Below are 6,791 nucleotides of genomic sequence, written 5' to 3'. Positions count from 1 at the left end.
AAGATCTGGTTCTTTGAAAGGATAAACAAGATTGATGAACCACTAGCCAGGCTAACCAAGAAGCAAAGAGAGAGGACCCAAATAAACAAAATCAGAAATGAAAGAAGTGAAATAACAACAGACTCCACAGAAATATGAAGAATCATAAAAAAGAAAAATACAATGAGCAATTCTATTCCAACAAATGGGTCAAGCTAGATGAAATGGACATATTCCAAGAAAAATATGACCTTCCTAAACTCAACCAGGAAGAATAAAAAAAATCTGAATAGGCTGATAACTATGGAGGAAATTGAAGCAGTAATAAAAAAACTTCCAACACACAAAAGTCCTGGACCAGATGGCTTCACAGGGGAATGTTATCAAACATTCAAAGAAGAAATAAAACCTATCTTCCTCAGACTATTAAAAAAAATTCAAAAGGAAGGAACACTTCCAAACTCTTTCTACAAAGTCAGCATTACCCTAATCCCAAAACCAGATAAAGATAATACAAAGAAAGAGAATTACAGGCCAATATCCCTCATGAACACAGACGCCAAAATTCTCAACAAAATTCCAGCAAATCGAATCCAGCATTACATTAGAAAGATCATACAACATGACCAAGTGGGATTTATTCTGGGGATGCAAGGATGGTACAATATCCAAAAATCAATAAACGTGATACACCACATAAACATATTGAGAGACAATAACCATATAATCATATCCATTGATGCAGAAAAAGCATTTGACAAAATCCAACACACTTTCTTGATAAAAACTCTCACAAGGTGGGAATAGAAGGATCATACCTCAACATAATAAAAGCCATGTATGACAAACCTACAGCCAACATCATACTCAATGGGGAAAAACTAAAACCATTTCCCCTAAGAACAGGAACAAGACAGGGATGCTCTCTCTCACCACTCCTCTTCAACATAGTACTGGAGGAACTAGCCATCGCTATCAGACAAGAAGAAGAAATAAAAGGCAGACAAATTGGAAGAGAAGAAGTAAAATAATCATTATTCACAGATGACATGATATTGTACATAGAAAACCCTAAAGATTCCATCAGAAACTACTAGACTTAATAAATGAATTCGGCAATGTAGCAGGATACAAAATTAATACCCAGAAGTCTATGGCTTTTTTATTCACCAACTAGAGGCCCAGTTCATTTATTCATGCATGGTTGGGGTCCAGCCAGCCTGGCCCCAATCAGCAGATTGGGGCCAGGCCTATCGGGAGGAGGAGATGGTGGGAGGTTGGCCAGCCGGCCCTCCCCAACTGGGGCCTGATCAAGGCTGGGCCAGCTGTGGGGAGCAGCCGCGGGTGATTGGCTGGTGGGCCCCGCCCCCAATTGGGGTGGGAGGGCTGATTGGGGGCTTGGACAGCCATGGGGAGGGGCTGTGGGCAGTAGGCTGGCCAGTCCTGTCCCCGATTAGTGTGGAGGGGCCAATTAGGGGTGGAGTTGCCTGTGAGGAGCAGCCACAGCTGATCAAGGTGGTGGAGGCTGATCATGGGTGGGGCCTGATGTGGGGAGGGGCTGTGGGCGGTGGGCCTGCTGGCCCCACCCCCGAATGGGGTGGGGGGCCGATCAGTGGCCAGCAGGCTGGGGGAGGGATCATGGGTGGTTGGCCAGCAGGGAGGGGCCATGAGTGGTTGGCCACTGCATGGGAGAACATATTTGCAAACGTTATCTCCGATAAGGGTTTAATCTCCAAAATTTATAGGGAACTCATACAACTTAACAAATGGAAGATAAACAATCTAATCTCAAAATGGCCAAAGGACCTAAATAGATACTTTTTGAAAGAGGACATACAGAAGGCCAGGAGACATATGAATAGGCCAGGGAGCCTATTGGGGGTGGAGCTGGTTGGAAAGAGGGGCCACTGCCTGATCAGGATGGGGAGCCCATCAGGGGTAGGTCCAGCCAGGGGGAGGGGCTGCAGGAGGTTGGCTAGCTGGTCCCGCCCCCTATTGTGGTAAGGGGGCGATCAGGGGCAGGGTTGGTGGGGGGGAGAGGCTGAGGGCTGATCCCATCAGGGACAGGGCTGGCCAGGGGGAGGGCCGCAGAAGGTTGGCCGGCCATCCCCACCCCCGGGTTGGGCCATTGCGCTGGCTGCAGTGGGCATCATAGTGACCTTCGTTCGGGTCATTATGGCGTTCCAGTCGCTGGCTTTTTATATAGATAGATAATGAACTCACAGAAAGAGAAACTAAAAAACAATCCCATTTGTCATTGCAACAAAAAAATTAAGATACCTAGGAATAAGTTTAACCAAGGAGGTAAAGAACCTGTACTCAGAAAAGTACAGGACACTGAAAAAAGAGATAGAGGAAGACATAAACAAATGGAAGAATATACCGTGTTCATGGACTGGGAATCAACATCATTAAAATGTCCATACTACCCAATGCAATTTATAAATTCAATGCAATTGCCTTGAATTTATAGATTCAAAGACCTAGAACAAACTCTCCAACAATTCATCTGGAATAAAAAGACCCCAAATAGCTGCAGCAATCTTGAGAAAGAAGAACAAAGTTGAGGGCCGCTGGCCAATCAGGATGGGGATACCAGATAGTAAGCTATACTACAAAACCACTGTTCTCAGAACTGACTGGTACTGGCACAAGGACAGACATATAGACCAATGGAACAGAAGAGAGAACCCAGAAATCAACACAAGCCATTATGCTCAATTAATATTTGACAATGGAGTCAAGACAGTCTCTTCAATAACTGGTGTTGGGAAAATTGGACAGATACATGCAAAAAATTAAAACTAGAACACCAACTTACACCATACCCAAAAATGGATAAAAAACTTAAACGTAAGTCAGGAAACCATAAAAATCTTAGAAGAAGCCATAGGCAGCAAAAGAGCAGACATATGTCACAGCAATATCTTTACTGACACAACTCCTGGGGCAATGGAAACTATGGAGAAAATAAACAAATGGGACTACATCAAAATAAAAAGCTTCTGCACAGCAAAAGAAACCATCAACAAAAACAACAAGAAAGCCCACTGCATGGGAGAACATATTTGCAAACGTTATCTCCGATAAGGGTTTAATCTTCAAAATTTATATGGAACTCATACAACTTAACAAATGGAAGATAAACAATCTAATCTCAAAATGGCCAAAGGACCTAAATAGATACTTTTTGAAAGAGGACATACAGAAGGCCAGGAGACATATGAAAACATGCTCAAAGTCACTAATCATCCGAGAGATGCAAATCAAAACAACAATGAGGTACCATCTAACACCTGTGAGAATGGCTATCATCAACAAATCAACAAAGGACAAGTGCTGGTAAGGATGCGAGAAAAAGGTACCCTCTTGCACTGCTGGTGGGAAGGCAGACTGGTGCAACCACTGTGGAGAACAGTATGGCGTTTCCTCAAAAAATTCAATAAGGAACTGCCATTTGACCCAGTAATACCACTTCTAGATATATATTCCAAGATAAGCCAGTTAGAGAAAGATAAATATCACATGATCTCACTCATTTGTGGAATCTAATGAATATCATAAACTGATGAACAAAAATAGATACAGAGACAAAGAAGCATTGAACAGACTGTCAAAGTACAGAGGAAAGGCAGGGGAGGGTTTGGGGGGTAAGAGATCAACCTAAGGACTTGTATGCATGCATATAAGCATAACCAATGGACACAGACACTGGGGGTGGGGGTGCTTAGAGCATGTGCAGGGGAGGCCAGGGGGATGTCAATGGAGGGGAAAGGAGACATATTGTACTATTTGTAATACCTTAAACAAACAAACAAAAAATAGATCATACACCATGATCAAGTGGGATTTATTCCAGGGATGCAAGGCTGGTACAATATTCACAAATCAAGAAATGTGATACATCACATATATAAATCAAAAGATAAAAACCACATGATTATATCAATAGACTCAAAAAAAGCATTTGACACAATCCAAAACCATTTTTATGCATTATTTATTGATTTCAGAAAGGAAGGGAGAGGGAGAAAGAGATAGAAGCATCAATGATGAGAGAGAATTATTGATCAGCTGCCTCCTGCATGAGCCCCACCAGGGATTGAGCCTGCAACCTAGGCATGTGCCCTTGACCAGAATCGACCTCAGGACCCTTCATTCTGCAGGCTGATGCTCTATCCACTGAGCCAAACCGGGTAGGGCTCCAACACCAATTTTTGATAAGAACTCTAGGCAAAATAGGAATAGACAGAGCATATCTCAACATAATACAGGCAATATATGGCAACCTACAGCCAACATCATACTTAATGGGCAAAAACTAAAACCATTTCCTAAGAATAGGAACAAGACAGGGATATCTGCTTTCACCACTCTTATTCAACACTAGAGGCCCGCTGCACAAAATTCATGCATGGGTAGGGTCCCTAGGCCTGGCCGGCAATCAGGGCCAGCAGGGGCCTGCCTTCATTCTGCGCCGTCCCCTGGTGGTCAATGCATGTCATAGTGAGGGGTCAAACTCCCAGTCGGTCGAACTCCTGAGGAGACCATTTGCATATTAGCCTTTGTTTATATAGGATAGTACTGGAAGTCCTCGCCACAGCAATCAGATAAGAAGAGATAAAAGGCATCCAAATTGGAAAGGAGGAAGTAAAACTGTTGATATTCACAGATGACATGATATTATACATAGAAAACTACTAGACTTAATAAATAAATTTTGCAATGTAGCAGGATACAAAATCAACATCCAAAAATTGATGCTTTTTTATACACCAATAATGAACTCTCAGAAAGAGAAATTAAACAGACAATCCCATATAACATTGCAACAAAAATATTAAGGTACTTAGGAATAAACTTAACCAAGGAAGTAAAACACTTGGAAAACTACAAGACATTGAAAAAAGTGATAGATAAAGATATAAACAAGTGGAACAATATACCATGTTCATGGATTGGTAGAATCAACATAATTAAAATGTCCATACTACCCAAGGCAATCTACAGATTTAATGCAATCCCTATTGAAATACCTATAGCATATTTCACAGATCTAGAATAAATACTCCAAAAATGTATATGGAACCATAAAAGAACCTGAATAGCCACAGCAATCTTGAAAAAGAAGAACAAAGTTGGAGTAATCACAATACCAGATATAAAGTTATACTACAAAGCCACCATAATCAAAACCACTTGGTACTTGCACAAGAGCAAATATATAGATCAAAGAAACAGAACAGAGAACCCAGAAATGGACTCAAGCCATTATGCTCAATTAATATTTGACAAAGGAGGCAACTACATACAATGGAGTCAAGACAGTCTCTTCTATAAATGGTGTTGGGAAAATTGGACAGATACATGTGAAAAAAATAAAACTAAACCACCAACTTACACCATATACAAGAATAAACTAAAAATGGATAAAAGACTTAACTGTAAGTTGGGAAACCATAAAAATCCTAGAAGAAATCAAAGGCAGCAAAATCTCAGACATCTCCTGCAGCAATACCTTTTCAGATACATCTCCTAGGGCAAAGGAAACTAAAGAAAAAATAAACAAATGTGACTACATAAAAATAAAAAACTTCTGCACAGAAAAAGAAGCCATCAACTAAACAAAAAGGGACCCCACTGTATGGGAGAACAAATTTGCCAATGATACATCTATAAAGGGTTAATATCCAAAATATATAAGAAACTCATACAACTTAACAAAAGGAAGACAAACAATCTAATTAAAAAATGGGCAAAGGAGCTAAATAGATACTTTTCCAAAGTGGACATACAGATGGCCAAGAGATATGTGAAAAAAATGCTCAAAATCACTGATCATCAGAGAGATGCAATTTAAAATGACAATGAGGTATCATTTCATACCTGTCAGAATTGCTACCATCAACAAATCAACAAATGACAATTGCTGGTGAAGATGTGGAGAACAGGGAACCCTGGTACACTGATGGTGGGAAAACAGACTGGTGCAGCCACTATGGAAAACAGTATGGAATTTCCTCAAAGAATTAAATATGGAACTGCCATTTGACCCAGTGATCCCACTTCTAGGAAAATATCCTAAGAAACCTGAAACACCAGTCAGAAAGCATACATGCACCCCTATATTCATAGCAGCACAATTTACAATTGCTAAGATCTGGAAACAGTCCAAGTGCCCACCAGGAGATGAGTGGCTAGAAAAGCTGTGGTATGTTTATACCATGGAATACTATGCAGCAGTAAAAAAGAACAATCTCTTACCCTTTGAGACAGCATGGAGGGACCTGGAGAGTACTGTGCTAAGTGAAATAAGCCAGTCAGAGAAAGATAAGTATCACATGATCTCATTCATATGTAGAATCTAATGAAAAAAATATACTGATGAATAAAATAGATCCAGAGACATAGAAGCATAGAACAGACTGGGGAATCTCAGAGGAAAGCCAGGGTGAGGGTTGGTGGGTGGGAAGTGATCAACCAAAGAACTTGTATGCATATATGCATAATCCATGGACACAGATAATAGGGTGCTGAAGGCCTAGGTCAGAGGGTGGGGGTGAGCTAGAAAGGGTCAATAGGGACATATGTAATACAACAATAAAGATTTTTTAAAAAGAGAGAGCGAATAAAGCCTTATCCAAGACCTCTAACTCATTAATGAAGCAGTCATCCTTATACCATACATCCTGTGGTTCCTAGTCCATATACCTTTGGGCCCATATTCCAGAAGATACTGAATGGTTTACAGTCATATACCTTAAGGATGCCTTCTTTTGTATACCTGTATATTCTGACTCACAGTTTCTTTT

Source organism: Myotis brandtii, unplaced genomic scaffold (assembly GCF_000412655.1).
Source record: "Myotis brandtii unplaced genomic scaffold, ASM41265v1 scaffold7, whole genome shotgun sequence".
NCBI lineage: Eukaryota > Metazoa > Chordata > Mammalia > Chiroptera > Vespertilionidae > Myotis > Myotis brandtii.
Note: the sequence above shows the minus strand (reverse complement) of the source record.